Below are 17,222 nucleotides of genomic sequence, written 5' to 3'. Positions count from 1 at the left end.
AACACCGCACTGGCGCTGGCACGGCAGGCCACCTGGACACGTCGAAATATTTCACTTCACGAGCACAGACACACATCTGTTACACGCATCTTGACAACATTAATACAGGCACATTTCAGGACACTGCACCACGCACGCCAACTGGACGCACTGGTGGCGGGCTGTTCTTTCTGTTTCGTGAATGAGTTGGGTGATTTGTGTTTTTCTTTTGAGTGAGTATGAATGTGATGTATTAAATTTTTCAGTTCGTTTCATTTGCACTGCAAATTATTTGGTTCTTACCAAGAAAAAAAAACTTAGATTTAGAAGTGTTAGATAATTTGTCTTGTTTTAAGAGTTAATTTCTTATTTTAAGTGTTCAACTTTACACTACAATCTTATATCAAGCAAACCTTTTTTTTTTTGTCTCAAATAGGCAGGGAATCTTAAAATGAGGTAAATAACTGTTAAAATAAGATATATTACATCTTTTACCCAAAGTCTCCTCAAATAAATCTTGTTTTAAGATTCAGTAACAAACTCAACTTGCTTGATTCAAGAGTCACACAAAAAGCATCTGAAAAACAGAGTTTATTTCTCTGACTTCAAGCTGATGATGTTCACAAAACTGGCAAAGCAAACAGAAAACAGGCAAACTGGGTTCACCCAACACAATACATGATGTGTATGGTATGATACACCCATACATACAGTACTTATTGTTCCTCCAGATTATTGTCTGTGGGCAATAATGTCACAAAGACTGTATTTTATTGGAACAAAGGTATTGTCTTTGAAAGTAACTGGAAAATAGGAAATGCAGTCAATTAGTTCTTTTACAAATTCTGTAGCCTGGGCAACATTGGGAACTGCCACCTCATATGCCAGCAACTCTGGATTCAGATTCAGTGTTTCATAACGTAGGTACTCAAAAACAACTAAAGAGGAATCTATCACAAAGATATCTTTTATCAGTCCGAACACTGGGAAAGCACCATCTACATCTACAATAATCATAGATTTCCCACTTATGTACTTATTTCCATTGAGGATGTACCATTTCACAGAGACAACAGATTGCATGACCTCTATGCCTAAAAAATCTTTGACTTTTCTTTTAACATAATCAACATTTTTGACAGCTGAGACAGGCCCTGATTCTCTTTCACTAGCAAAAATTGGATGCTCAGTGCCTATTTCATTTTGACAACATTCAAGGAACTGATTATGGTTTGCAAGCGATTTACATACATTTTTTAAATTTAACTTGGAAGCCCACTGCTTAAAATAGCTATGCTTAGCTTCAAATCGCATACACATACTTCTTACTAAAGGACCAAAAGATATGATTTGGCTAGGTAGATGGAGCATGTAATGCTGCTTGGGAATGACATTGGATTCAGAAAAAAGTTCTTTGAACTGATGCAGATGTTGCTCAATCATGTGCCTGAGCCGCAATACAGTTTCTAATGAAATAACAGGAGCAAGGATAATTTGAACAATCTGAATTAATTTGAGAATAAATTTGACATACTCACTGTCCATATCATTCAAAATGAAAGGTAGTATTTTCAAAAGTATTAACATTTGTCCACATGACTGTTTTATTTTATTGTCATTAGCAGCTAAAGTGCTGACACTAATAGGACATGGCTTATCTCGTATATCTAGAGGTGAGTAAGGAAAATTTATAATAGCTGAGTTAATCTCATCTAATTCTATCTGTCCTGACAGAATCAGGTTTTTTAACACAAGCTTTATTTCCATTGGTGCAACACCTTCAAAAATTACATGCATTATATCCTGTGGAGTTTGTTTGATCAGGTCAAATGCTGGAAAATCAACTAGCCTGCTTCTTCTGTTAATCCCGTAAGTGGTTTTGAGGGATGCTTTCAATGTTTCTGTGCTTGCTTTGTCTATTTCAAGACATTGCCTGATGTGGTTTTCCAAAGTTCTTTCAGCAAACTTATTCTCCTCAAAAATACTTTGCATATCATCAAAGGAGCATTCACAATGTCTACATTTGCTATAAGCAAAACCAACACCTTGTTTAAACCCAGCAAGGTCATGTTGGGCAAGTGTATCTCCACATAAGGCTATCACCGCACCAAACAACTCAATTTCACCATTTGGGGTTTCAATCCTAACACCATTGTAAAGAAGTGTCAGATCTTTTAGGATTCTTTTTAGTATAACATCAACACCGCATTGAGAAATATCATTTGCCTTGGCAATAGCAAGGAGTCTTATAGCAGCCAACTTGGACCTAAATTTTGGATCAATATTCCCTAAAGTGTAATAAAACATCAATAATTTATTTGCAGAGGCATGGGGGCCTAAAGGGTTACATATTTCAATTTCATCGGTGTACAATAGTATTTGCAATGCATTTGGCCTTTGAGAATATAAGGGGTGGGATGTAAAAAGGGCTCCATCAGTAAAATCATACAAGAATCCCTCTCTACTTCTTTGTGGTACAGTGGTCAACATTGTGAAGATTCTAGAATTGGTCAGTAACTGCTTGAGACTTTGAATGAGTGGCACATAGTAAACACTTTTGTTTCTTAAGGCCATGACCCTTGAAGGACCACGCTTTACCCAACAAATCTTCTGGGACATCACAACTTCCTCTGGGTTGACTGGATTGAATAGTTCCCGGATAGTTTTATTCTGTCCATATGCTGTGGTTGAGAAAGGATCCGTGAATGTATCAAAAGTAGCCAAAGCCTCATCTTGGAGCTGAGCAGTTGTCTCTGGATTCTCTTCAAACACCCTTCTGATTCTCTCCCTTAGTGTGTCAAGGAGAGCAGCTTGGTACTGTTGCACCCCCGAGATGACGCTGTTGACAGTTCTCTGTGAAAATATATATAAAAAAATATATATATATATATATATATATATATATATATATATATATATATATATATATATATATACATATATATTCCCCTCATATAATTATTGCTAACAGGCCCATAGTTAACATTGAAATATAGAAAGTAATTATTACAGTAATTATATTTTTTTATAAACATTGTATCAAGGAATTATTATACGATATCAATAGTACCATTAAAGCATTTGTCCATCAAGACAAATTTACCTGTGACAAGTGGCACTGTTCCCGGACACTGATGGCGAATGCCGCTGCAGATCTAGCAATATCAGGTCTGGCTCTGGATGTCACAGCAACAGCCTGCTCCTTCAGAAAGTGATAAAAGTAAGAGTAGATAGACACAATCAGGGTTGATTTGAATTGTTGTTTTTTTGTTTTTCTTACAGTGAAGTGTTTTTTTTGTTTTTTTTCAAGATTATAAATTAGACTACAACAAACAATGAGTGTGTAAAATTGACTCAGACAGCAGTGTTATTATTCAGCAAGTAAGTACCCAGCTCTAATTACCGAGGTAACCTTAACTTTACTGGGTACTACTTTGTTTACAACTAAAAACTAAATGAACTAAAGCACGTAAATAATACAGTCTATGAGAAAATGTTTCCAATTATTGCCCTCTGTATAACGTTACAGTAGTTGAAAACGTTTTGTCCCATTTCTCCTTATGGAGAAAAGCGTGCCATAATACGGACTAATTGATGAGGAACAGGACGCACGAGAGGGGAAAAAATAATTGTAATCCCACATTTGCCTCACTGGTCTTGGACCTGAGCAGCTCTATCGTCTCTTCCCAAGGTAAGTGTGAAGTTCGTTCAATTATGTGCGTTTCACGTGAATAATGTCGTGTTACGGAGGTAACTTAGCATTCACTGAAGACAATTACTGTATATGAAAGAGAAAGTGTGTCATATAGACTGTAAAAAGAAGGTCATATAGCCTACTCCTGATTAATGCGTGCATTCCCGGTATGGATTCAAGGAAGCCAGGCTTTGAATACACCATTGTATGTGGGAAATAAAATAAAATAAAACAAAACAAAACACTTTACACAAGTCAGCATCACACAGAGAGCAAATTAATTGGCGAGATAGGCCCTCAGAGGTCAAAACGAATGGAACTGTGGAGACTTACGGATTCAAGGCGGCCGACAGCGTCAGGCTGCTGTGACGGTTCAGGTAGAGAGGCACCAGGTGGGACAGCCACAGTGCTGTCCGCTGCAGGGGTGCTACAGCTGGCAAAAACGGACACACCAAATGTTTCCTGTCCCAAAGAGCGAGAAGAAGGCGTCGTACTCCATCCACTTGGTGGGCTTCCAGTCCGAAAATACTGAAGGGGCGTCCGTTTAATGTGGCGAAAGAAGGAGTTGAAAACTCTAAAGTCCTGTTCACATCCATCAATACCACAGTAAACCCAAAAATCCGGGCTGCGACTGTGGCTTGCATTAATGTGGCTTAGTAGGACTTTAAGACTTAGAGCAACAAAGACGAAACAAATCATACACCTCCACGCTGCCATGATGCCGAACCGTCTGTAGTGATGCACCGTTGGCGCCAGGTTTGCGCGGCGATATTGTTGTCGCTGGCTGATGACCCTGAGGTGGATGGGGGAGGGGGAGGGGGCACTCATGCTATCATTTGTATTTATTATTTGAACACAAAATTTCTCCGAGTATATGTTATTTCATTAATTTTAAGATGGTAAATGTTTTGTTTTAAAAATCTTTTATTAACAAGCTAATGTTTACATCCTCAGTTCATGTCGGCTCATGTCCTCCAACTGTCCCACCTCAATGACGTCAGGATTTACGTTACGTCCAAGTGATTTCCCCGCTTGAGCAAGTGTATCCATCTGCGGCCTGCAAGAGGGAGGCGTGTCGAGTAGTAGGCACTGTAGGAGGCGTGTCGCGTAATGACGTCACTACGCGACACGCCTCTACGCGAAACGCCTCCCTCTTGCAGGCCGCAGACAGACCCCTCTCCGCTTGAGTAACAGAAGGAGGCACGTTACATTCGTGAAGGAACAGCGGCTCAAGGTCAGTAAACTTAATTGAACTTTTAATATTAGTCGCCAAAATCATATTTTAGAGCAGATTGTTGCTGTGACGGTTACCGTTTCAATTGTTTTTCACCGGGGTACTTGCTTAGCAAGCTAGGTGGTGTTAGCTCATGTGCACTTTTGCATGCTAACTAACGAGCTCTGTTTGGCTGTGTTTTTGCTAGGTAGCCTATCACCTGTTAGGCCTAATTAGTCGGGGAGCCGATGAATCCAGAATGGATATTTTTGACGATGCCACTGTATCGGTCTTGGAGGGTAAGTCACAAATAAAGTTTATATTTGATGTATAGGTGCTTTTGGCATATAGTTTGTAGGAATAATAATAAAAGCTGATTGCTAAAGAAAACCAAATTAGTAAATTTGCTATTCATTATCTGATTTTTTGAGTAATAGCCACAGTTGCAGCTCAAATGTGCTGATTAATAATTTAAATGAATTAATTAAATTAGTTAATGTAAATAAATAAAAAAATATGACCAACACTGAACTTATAGCATAAAGGTAGCCCGCCGGCGGGCCGTTATGCAGTAGCTTAGCATTCATTCCGTTAACTCGCATATTATTTGTATGTGTCTGAGTCATATTACACATCATTTGAAAGCTACGAGTCTCGCAAATCGAAAAAGTAAGCCGTTTTATGCTCACGGAAAACACATCAAAAGCAAACACAGCATGTGTGCAAGCAGTGCACAGAAAAATAACAACAACATGACAGGAGTTCCCTACCTTTAGAGCTGTCTCGATAAAAATAACAACGATGTAGCATGCTAATCCATATATCCAGAGAACGGCAAGAGTCCAACGAACAAAAGTAGCCACTTCGTTTAGTCCCGCGAGCACGCGATCTCCGGTAATCATCCATAACACGCCATGTGTTGACGTTGTGAGTTTCTGAACAAAAGATTGTTTATAGCTGTTTATCGCTAGTTATCGCTCTTTGATGACGGACTTTGCTATCCGTTTGTACTTTGCTATCCGTTTGTAGCGCAACTTCCTGGCGACAAAACAAGCCCCCTTCGATGATTCTACGATCCCAATTGGCTGAAAAATCTGTCCATCAAGAGAGCCAGTGCTTCATTGGCTCTCGGCTGACCAACCACGAGAATCCCCAGGCAGAGAGCCAATAGGCAGAGGAGTAAATTTTTGACTGACAGGTCTTATAGCCAATGAGCTTACGATCCATTTACATTTAGGTCGTTTAGCAGACGCTTTTGTCCAAAGCGACTTACAATAAGTACATTTGTCAAAAGAAGGAAACAAAGAAACCACGACGTATCATTGCCGATGCAGTAAGAGCTAAAAATAGAACAAGTGTTAGGTCCTCATCTGAGTAAAGTAGTACTTCAAGAGTAACAGTGCTACGATCCGAGTTTTTTTTTTTTTTTTTTTTGCGGGGGGGGGGGGGGGGGGTCGAGGGAGGGTGTTAGTGGGTCATGCTATGTAGAGTCGAGGTGAAGTCTGAACAGGTGAGTCTTGAGCCTTTTTCGGAAGATGGCAAATGACTCTGCTGTCCTGACATTGGTCGGGAGTTCGTTCCACCACTGAGGCGCCAGAGCAGAGATGAGTCTGGACTTTGCTGAGCGACATTTGTTTGATTTCAGCGATGGTGGTACCAGCCGGCCAGCTGAAGTAGAGGAGCGGAGTGCTCGCTTCGGGGCATGAGGTTTGACCAGTGTTTGAAGGTAGGCAGGTGCCGTTCCATTGATGGCCCTGAAGGCCAGTGTCATCGTCTTGAATTGGATGCGTGCTGCAACAGGGAGCCAGTGGAGGTCGCGGAGGAGGGGGGTCACGTGGGAGAATTTGGGTAGATTGAAGATAAGGCGTGCTGCAGCGTTCTGGATACGCTGCAATGGTTTAATCGCATAGGCCGGGAGTCCGGCCAGGAGAGAGTTGCAGTAGTCAAGGCGGGAGATGACCAGTGCTTGGACCAAGAGCTGCGTTGCATCCTTTGTGAGGAAGGTCCGAATCCTGCGGATATTGTAGAGGGCAAATCTGCAGGATCGGGCCACAGCAGTGATGTTGGGGGTGCAGGATAGTTGGTCATCGAGGATTACACCCAGGTTCCTCGCAGTTGAGGAAGGAAATACTGTGATGCCCTCAACAGTGACCGACAGGTCCATGCGAGGGCAGTCTTTCCCTGGGATGAAGAGGAGTTCGGTTTTATTCAGGTTAAGCTTGAGGTGATGTGCAGTTGTCCAGACAGAGATGTCAGCCAGACAGTCCGAGATGCGAGTTGCAATGTGAGCGTCAGAGGACGGGGGAAAAGAGAGGAACAGCTGGGTGTCATCAGCGTAGCAATGGTAGGAGAATCCATGCGATGTGATAACAGAACCTAGTGATCTGGTGTATAGTGAGAACAGAAGCGGTCCTAATACTGAGCCTTGAGGGACACCCGTGTCCAGAGAGCAGGGTTTGGACATAGAGCCATTCCATGTGACCTGAAAGGTGCGGTTTGTCAGGTATGATGTAAACCAGGTGAGAGCAGAGTCGGTTATGCCAAGTTCAGCCAGAGTGGAGAGGAGAATTTGGTGGTTGACTGTGTCGAATGCAGCAGATAGGTCAAGGAGAATGAGAACGGAGGAGTTGGATGATGTTTTGGCGTCTCGCAGGGACTCGGTCACAGTGAGGAGGGCCGTCTCAGTGGAGTGGGCAGTCCTGAATCCTGATTGGTTAGGGTCTAGGAGGTTCTTCCGCAAGAGATAGGATGACAGTTGGTTGTAGGCAGCACGTTCCAAGGTTTTAGAGAGGAATGAAAGAAGAGATACAGGTCTGTAGCTTTGGATGTCAGTAGCGTCAAGGGTGGGTTTTTTCAGGAGAGGCTTCACGATAGCGGTCTTAAAATCCGCTGGAATGACACCTGAGGTGAGGGAGGAGTTGATCAGGGTGGTGAGGAATGGCAAGATGTCGTGTGAGATGTCCTGGAGAAGAGAGGAGGGAATCGGGTCAAGGGAGCAGGTGGTGGCACGGTTAGATGTAACAAGTGCGTGAACGTCTTCAGAGGTGATGGGGCTAAAGCTGGTAAGACCATCCGAGTTGAGAGTTGGGGGAGATGTCTTCTGGGAGGGAATAGGCGTGAATGAGGAGCTGATGTCATTTACTTTCTTGGTAAAGTAAGTTGCAAAGTCATCGGCAGTAAGGAAGGAAGGGGGCGGAGGGGTAGGAGGGGTGAGGAGGGAAGAGAACATGGAGAAGAGTTTCCTGGGGTTGGAGGCAGAAGAGTTGATCTTTGCCAGGTAGAAGGCAGATTTAGCTGCCGAAACAGTTGAGGTGAAGTCAGAGAGGAGGAGGTGGTAGTGAGCAAGGTCCTCGTGCTGTCCCGATTTCTTCCATTTTCTCTCTGACGCTCGCAACAATGATCTGTTGGTTCGCAGAGGTTCAGACAGCCAGGGAGGGGGGGGAGATGATCGCGCCGGTCGTGCGATTGGGGGACAGAGAGTGTCCAAAGAAGAGGCGAGTGAGGACATCAGGATAGAGGAGGCTTCCTCAGTAGGCATTAAGGAGAACTGTTCCGAGGATGGGAGCGAGGAGATAACCGTTGAGGAGAGAGCGGAGGGAGTGAGGGATTTCAGGTTGCGGCGGCTGGTGACCATTCGAGGCGTAGAGGGGAGGGATGTGGTGGGCTTCATGGGGAGGGAGAAAGTCACAAAGTGGTGGTCGGACACGGTGAGCGGGGTAACAGAGATTGCCGAGATGCCACAGGATCTTGTGAAGACAAGGTCAAGTTGGTTCCCGGCCCGGTGAGTTGGTGGAGAGGGGGAGAGCGTAAGGTCAAATGCGGAAAAGAAGTCGATGAATTCAGATGAGTGCAGCTTTCCCGAGTGGATGTTGAAGTCACCGAGGACGACGAGCGGTGTGCCATCATCAGGGGAGCAGCTCAGGAGGGCATCCATCTCATCCAAAAAGTCACCAAGAGGACCGGGTGGGCGATAGATCACTATGATGTTGAGTTTGAAAGGAATAGTGACAGCGACGGCGTGAAATTCAAGCGTAGATCGGGGTAGGTGGTCGAGAGGAAGGACCTGGTAGGACCATGTGGGTGAGATGAGGAGCCCAGTTCCTCCTCCTCGCCCTGTTCGTCTTGGGGAGTGTGAAAATGAGTAGGCAGTTGAAAGGGCAGCTGGAGTGGCAGTGTTTTCTGGGGTGATCCAGGTCTCTGTGAGGGCCAGGAAGTGGAGAGACTGCAGGGAGGCATAGGCTGAGATGGTGTCCGCCTTCTTGACTGCAGACTGGCAGTTCCACAGCCCCCCTAGTACTTCAAGTTCCTTACCGGTGGATATTGGTGGGTAGCAGAGATTGGATGGGTTACAGCCTCGAGTGAAGGGACTTCGGTAAAATCTTCTCCAGTGCGATGTCCTGACTGGGATAAGACACATGGCTGCGAGGGGGGGGGGGGGGGGGGGGGGTTGAGATGTTATACCTACCTCAATGGGCTTCCTCGATGGACTCCCACAGATAGACTCCCTTGTCTTTGTTCAGCTGTCTTGACTCCCACAGATAGACTCCCTTGTCTTTGTTCAGCTGTCTTGACTCCCACAGATAGACTCCCTTGTCTTTGTTCAGCTGTCTTGACTCCCACAGATAGACTCCCTTGTCTTTGTTCAGCTGTCTTGACTCCCACAGATAGACTCCCTTGTCTTTGTTCAGCTGTCTTGACTCCCACAGATAGACTCCCTTGTCTTTGTTCAGCTGTCTTGACTCCCACAGATAGACTCCCTTGTCTTTGTTCAGCTGTCTTGACTCCCACAGATAGACTCCCTTGTCTTTGTTCAGCTGTCTTGACTCCCACAGATAGACTCCCTTGTCTTTGTTCAGCTGTCTTCGTTCTGATGGCCCGACGCTGCAGCTGACGCTGTAGTGACAGCCTTTTAAGTGCTCAATTTACCGCAAGTACTGACTGTGGCTCCTCCTTCCCTCTAATCAAGTCTATTCACTACAGGTGAGCTGGCTCAAACAAGCTGATTGCTCACTTACCATAGACAGCTTCACAAGAAGTTCAACAACAAGCTATCAATACTAGACTAAATGTTACCACTAGCTTTACACACACAATGCCTAAACCCAAATCTACAATTAGTTTCTGACTTACCAACAAGAGACAAAGCAGCTTCCTTCCTTTCTCCAGACCAAATGTGGTTTGAAGAGAACTACTGCTGTCCTTTAAGTTCTGACTGGGGCTCCTCCTTCCCTCTAATCAAGTCTATTCACTACAGGTGAGCTGGCTCAAACAAGCTGATTGCTCACTTACCATAGACAGCTTCACAAGAAGTTCAACAACAAGCTATCAATACTAGACTAAATGTTACCACTAGCTTTACACACACAATGCCTAAACCCAAATCTACAATTAGTTTCTGACTTACCAACAAGAGACAAAGCAGCTTCCTTCCTTTCTCCAGACCAAATGTGGATCCCAGCGGTATGTCACATAGGGGGGAGGGGGCTTGAGGATGAGACTGCAGCAGCTCAGAAAGGTCAGACTGTGACCTGCAGATATGATAGTTATGCAGCGTCTCATTACAGAAGGCTGTTATGTAAAGAAACATTAAAAAAATGTTGGTTTTATTAGTAGTAGTTGTAGAACTGGTGAAATAAACAAAAAAAAGTAGAATTATATACCTAAAAATACCCATAATCTCATCTGGAACACTTGTTCCAGATGCAGCTCCGTCTGACATTGCCCTACAACACTGCACTTGCAAAGCTCATTTTTGGGTGTCTTTTTATCTACTTTCTACCAGTTGTTGGTCAGGCTTGTGGCTGTGGCTTCATTCAACTTTTAGGCCTATCTATAACAGCCACAGCTCACTTGTTTCATTCAAAAAGAAAAATAATTTAGGCGAGGCAAAAAAAATGCAATTTCCACTATGTTTGAGCTGCAGTAACTCAGTGTCAGTAACACTTAGAGTAGATCTGACACCTGCAGAAGAAAATTCAAAGGGTTATCTTTCAGGAATGGTCAGCTTTGTGCCTGTAGTCATAGGGGTTCAAAAACAGTAACCATTTTACTTTGGGTATGTCGTTTTCAGCCTTTTCTTCAAAAATAGGACGGCTTTGCAAGAGGTTTAAAGTCCAGACTTTAACATTTTTACCCTTGATTTTATTTGGGGCTGGCATCTTTGTGAGATAGGCTTATGATTATTTTCGCTGACTTTAAGGAGGCTTCATAGCACAGACAACTAGTTAAACAGTTTACAAATGTGTTGGAGCTCAGAGGGAGAGATAAATGGCACCTCTTTATGTTGCTTGGTACTGTAGCTTGGCATTGCTTCATCTTAAGATATTTATTTGTCATATTACAGCTGCCGGTGTTGATGAGGAGGCTTTGAAAGGCCTTAGCCGGGATGACCTGAAGGATCTTTTTCCTGGTCCTGGAAATTTTCTCAGAAGAAAGAAACTTTGGGAGTTCATCAATCAAAATGTAAACACAAATTGGAATAAATAATAGTTATTAAAATTAAATTGTACCATATTTTAATGGTCCTAATGCATTTTGTTTTCATCCTACATAATCCTAATAGTGTGAAAATACCACGGACCAAGATGCCAGCACTTGCAGTGGAAGCGGGATTATGCCCTCAACTAGCTCCATGCCACCATGCCAGCCGCAAGCCTCCGCCCCCATATCTGCTGAGAAAACAATGAAAATGCCAGACCCTCCAGAGTATGTGGTGTACACAGATTCAGAGTTAGACATGGTGCGTAGTCAGTACTTTGCATTGCTCTGCAATGGAAAGGAAAAGAACTACAAGATGTCAAAGGAGCTATGTTGCAGACTTGTAAGGAACACAATCACTAGCATGGTTGCAATCCTGCGTGCTAGTCCCATGGGTAAACAAGCAAGATACCCCTCCAAACTGGAAATGAGAGCCATGTCACAGAAGATTGTCGACTATTATCCTATGTTACGTGATGCTGACACAAATATGCCATATGTAAGTAATATTTTTCATTTTTCTCAACCAAAACTGTGGACAGGTCAGCAACAAGACAAACAATTTATCTAACATTCTTTCACCACAGCTGACCATCTACACCAAAATGTACAAGCGACTCCAGAATATGAGATCTCCAAGGAAGAGGCAGGGCTCCGTACCACAAAGAGGAGCGGCCAAGACAGCTCTCTTCAGCGCAGACAACCAGGACATGGAGACAGATTGGACAGACACAAGCTACTCGAGTGATAATACCATACTTCTTGAGAGCAATGATGACATCAGCGAGGACAACTCTGCAGGTATGCAAATTATGGGAAAAAAATGAAAGGGTGGCTGTCATACAAATTTGTTTATGACTAAAAATGTTTAATCATGTAATGAAACTATAGTTGTCCACATTTGTTGAACCAGAGTTCATGGCTAGACATGCACTGTGTTTATATATGCCTATTTTGCCCTGTCATATAATTGTATTAAGAATTTTTTCATTATTTCTAAAAAAAAAAGCATCCCCACTACCACTCCCCTCTGTGCGAAAGAAGCCAAAGAGTGGCACCAAAACATCACTGCTGCCATCCGAGCCATCCTCATGCTCCGCACCCACGACTGTGATTGCTTCACCAACCACGTCTGCATCACCAACCACGCCTGCAAAGGATGTTTTTGGTAAGCCCACCTCAGCACACCTCTCAGCCTGTCATCCATGAAATTGGATTAAAGTTTCCCAAAAAATAGTGCATTGTATTTTAACCACGCTTTATTTCCCCTGTGTTGTTGTTAAAGTGTTAACATTGAAATGTCTCGGCTTGGTTTTTTGTCATTTCAGTGGGCCAGGACAGTCTGAAGATGCAGGCTAGGCACTACAGAACATTGAGCAACATGTACAATAAGCCCAATGCAAAACCCAATCAAAATGATGTTGCTCAAATTTTGGACCTTGAGTTTGAGGCCAGACGGGCTTTCATTGATGCAGATGTTACAAAGGAAGAGGACCGACCTGCAAAAATCTTTGAGGCATATCCATGCTTCAAAGATGTTCGAAATGTATGTTGGTTTGTTGTACTTGAGTTACTGTGTATCCATCTGTGTACTGAATTTCAATGCATTGTTAACTGTTGAACTGTGCACAATGCTGTTTTAGGCAATGGATGAGCTGCGGCGCATAGTAGGTGGCACCAACAGCAGATACATTGAGGAAGTAAAAGGAAGATGGGCAGAATTCTGTGCCAAGGTGCAGTTCTACGGTGTGTGGAAGAAAGTCCTGAAACCCCCTTTCCCTTTGGATGTCCGCAGTGGTAAGTTGCTGTTCCATACAATATGTATATGTATTGATATTTGTACAACATTCAGACCATTCTGTTCATTCTTATATTCTTTAGTGGATTTCACACTCGCCCTCTTCAATGCACTCCCATCCCTCTTCCCCTCAACAACTTCACCACCAAAGAAGCTTGGGAATAGCTGTGAGGCACTTCTTCATATCCTGAAGGTGAGAAATGTTTGTGTTGATTCCTTACTGTCCTCTTTGAAGTGCCTTTATTTTCTCACATTATTGTGCTTGTTCACATTTAGTAACAATACACCTAAGTTCACAGTTATAGATATGACCTAATTTATGTCAAAAGGGGAAAACAGAAGTGCCTCTAGTGTCCCTCAAATGGTGTTGACAGAAGGAAATAACAAAAAATGTTTTGCAAAACCTTTAATTATTTCATTCATTCATTCATTCACTGATGAAACATTAGCACCTTGCATCAGCTTGTATCAGGTATTAATCAATCCTAAATTCCTACATCAGTTTAACATGTTCCCCCTACACTATTGTAAAGCAATTCATCTGATAATAATGAGTGTGAGTTTTTAAATGTGAATTTAAATTTAAGAGTGCTCAAGTCATTGGTTGCAACCTGATAGTTTCATTTTAAAAATGATCATACACTTTCAATACATTTTTATGTCTTCTCACTCTCTACGCATTGTTCTTTTTTTTCTGTTCCAGTCAGGCGAAGACCCCACCCTGTATCTGGAGAAGCGTCCTCTCTCCTCCCCAGTTCTGCTTTTTGATGGATCAACCACCATCGTGGCTGTTGGTAATGTACCTGTGACCACCCTTCCACAGGAAGATTTCTCAGAAGGAATGTTGGTGCTATTGGCATACTACTACACGTTGCATTTAACATACCCTAAATGTGTTGCAACGCTCCTCTCTGTTATTCAAACAGAGGTCATTGGTGACACAATCCACGATCAAGATGCCACTAGTGCATATAAGAAAGCAATGGCTGATTGGAAATCATTCATTGACAAGTAGCTGAATGTCAAGCAGTATTTTGTCATGTCAGTTGTTCTTGTTATTGTTACCCATGCCTTACAATGGTTTTGTGTATTCCACAAGTTTATTACAGTGTCACTTAATTATTTGCTTGAATTGTTTTACCTCATCGAGGCCTGCACTGTAAAATGTAACTAATGGTTTCAACTTAAAAATATGAGCGAAAGGGCTGCCTTAAAATTTCAAGTTAAGTGAAAGAAAAAAGATGCTACGGTCGCGGCCGCACCCCTGTTTCAGTTGAGTTGTCTGAACTAGCAAATCTGTTTAATTTGAATTAAAAATGTAAGTTGTGTAAATCTTTTGTGTCATTTGATTTATTAATTGATTGAACTGCTTGGTTGTTATTTGAATTTGCAAATCTATCTTAGTTTAATTAATTTTCAAGATAAACCTGCTTGGATTAAGACAGAGCTTAGTCATTCTTCACTAATAGTATAGTATTTTTCTCTAAATTTAATATTTTTCTTAACTAATCTTCAGCTAAATTTGCTAAAAGTAAGAAAGATTTAGTTTGTAATTGCTTATATTTAGTATATTTCACTTATTTTGAGGCTGTAAAAAGTTACTTTTTTAAGTAATCTCATTTTAAAACCAGCATTTTATGCTTAAATTTAGTATATTTCACTTGTTTAGAGGCTGTAAAAAGTTACTTTTTAAGAAATCTCATCTTAAAACCAGCATGTTTGGCTTATTTTAAGCCTTCCAAACACCTCTGTAGACAAGCTTATTTCTAGATTTAACAATCTTAATTTAAGAAATCTTGTCAAGTGAAATTATCTTGCTGCATGGACAGATAATTTCACTTGTTTTGAGTACATTTTCCCTCAGATTTAGTGTTTTTATCTTGTTTTTAGACCCCCCTTTTTTGCAGTGTGCTCTTTGTTGTATTGTTAGTTTTTTCCTTTTATGTCTGTTTAGATATTTTCTGTCTGTTTCGTATCATGTGTTATATGGTTTCGTTTTTTCAGTTGACTTTATTTGCATTTGTGTTTGATTTATAGTTTGTTTCTCAATTTTGTACAGTCTGTTTCGTGTTGTTTGTGGTTTTAATGAATAGGTTTTTTCAAATTGTAAAACAAAGTATATTTTTCATTATAAAAGATAAAAAAAAAAAAAACACGCCCGATCTCGTCTGATCTCGGAAACTAAGCAGGGTCGGGCCTGGTCAGTACTTGGATGGGAGACCGCCTGGGAATACCAGGTGCTGTAAGCTTTTTTATTTATCTTGACGGACAGCAGAAGGCGCTGCTGTTCCCCCACGGCGACATCGGATGAATATATATTCTGAAAAGTTATGTTCTTCAGCACTGTACTTTTCACATGTGAGAAAAGATCAAGTTTCCTGGCTATAAGTGCACCCAGGCGTTAATGGTGGTGACGATCGACATCTATAAAGGGCTTTTCTCCGCATCCTTCTTCAGCTTACGGCCATACCGCCCCGAACCTCTTGGAGCGCAGTTGGTGTGTGTGTGAGTTGGCGTGTTGGATTGAGAGCAGAGAGTGAGAGCAGCAGTGAGTGCAGTGAGTAATTGTTTGTCTGTCCGAATTGTTTGTTCGTCGTGTGTGTGCGTGTGTGCGGTGTGTTTTTTTTCATTTCTTTTTTCTTCTATTCTGTCCTTTCTTCACTTTATATGTACCTCGTGTCACTTCTGGTTTTTTGTAAATAGTTTGTTTGAATACCCCCCGGCAGTGACTAGCACTGATCGGGGGTGGGATACACGGTAGCTTCACTTTTGCAAAAAGAAAAAAAAAAAAAAAAATGACGGACATAATGGTAAAAACTAGAAGCAAGGCTAAATCGACGATGAGTAAAAGCGTAACGGACCCGGAATTGGCTGCACCTGCTCTCGCCTCTGGGCGTCCTGCAAAGGGCGTGCGGAGGGGAGAGGAGGAAAGAGGTATGTTTGACGTGAGGATGGATAAGAGTGGTAGATTGGTGAATGAGATCGAGTCTGTGAGTGAAAGTGAGTGTATGGATGGGAGCGAATGGAAGACTGCGGTGGGGAAAAACCGGGTGGCTGCTCAGAAGCAGCGGGCCACGAGGAGCGGGCCGGCTTCCGGGTTGGCAGCCGGCCCCGCCGGAGTAGCTGGAGTAGTGCCACCGATGGTGGCAGCCACGAGGGCCGGGGACGCCAGAGTGGCGGGTCCCGCGGCGGGTCGAGCAGGCGCGTCGGGCCGGGGAAAGGCTCCGATGGCGGCGGCTCCGGCGGTGGGACGGAACGTGTCCTTCGCTCCAGGAGGGACCAAGGCGGCGGCGGGTCTGGCGGCGGTGATTCCAGCGGCCAGGGCAGCGGCGGGACGAGCGGGCGACATGGGACCAGGCAGCGGGACCGGGAGGACGGCGGCGGATTCTGCAGGACGGGTGGAGGCTCCGGCGGCGGCTTTGATGGCAGCGGAGGTCGGCAGGGAAACAGCGGCTGCCTTGCTGGCAGCGAGAAGGGCCAAGGCTGCGGGGGCTGGAGCGGCGGCTGGACCGGGGACGGGAGCAGTGGCTGGAGCCGTGGCGGGCCCGTCCGCGGCAGCAGGACCCCAGCGGACCTTCGAGAAGGAGCTCACCGTGCTCTTGGAGCTTCAAGGGACTCTCCCAATCTCCGCGATGGAGCTCATGCGGGCGGTGAGGGGCTTGTGTGGGGGCTTGGTGGCTTGCCGTGCCACCGGTCCCCGCGCTTATGAAGTGACATTGACGCACATCAAAGGTAAGGAAAGAATCTTGGACGGTTTCAAAATAGAGGACACTGCTGTATTAGCTAAAGGGTTATGCAATGATGAACTAGTTGTGTCGTTCCTCAACTTGCCTGCCTACATCACAGATGAGGAGATAGTGGCTAAATTAGAGAGCTGGGGGGTGGGAGCTGCCTCCCCGATCAGGAGACAAATGTGGCCGGGGACAAACGTCGCTGATGGTACCAGGTTTCTTAAAGTAAAATTTAATGATAAGATCCAGAGCCTGCCGTACTTGGCACGGTTCGAGACGGCCCTAGGGCCAGAGTACTTCAGGGTCATACACGACCGGCAGGTAAAAGTG

The 17,222-nt window shown here is 43.6% G+C and overlaps 1 long non-coding RNA gene across 1 annotated transcript; it reads left to right on the top strand.

Annotated features, from left to right (window-relative positions):
• Positions 1-726: 726 nt before the first annotated feature.
• On the top strand, positions 727-15,048 carry LOC311013163. Its single transcript, XR_014597111.1, has 2 exons — positions 727-763; positions 14,702-15,048. It is a non-coding gene; the product is annotated as an uncharacterized lncRNA (long non-coding RNA).
• Positions 15,049-17,222: the final 2,174 nt, after the last annotated feature.

Source organism: Eutrigla gurnardus (genome assembly GCF_963514095.1).
Source record: "Eutrigla gurnardus genome assembly, chromosome: 5".
Classification (NCBI taxonomy): Eukaryota; Metazoa; Chordata; class Actinopteri; order Perciformes; family Triglidae; genus Eutrigla; species Eutrigla gurnardus.
The sequence above is the reverse complement of the archived record's forward strand: the minus strand, read 5'-3'. Positions and strand labels throughout refer to the sequence as shown.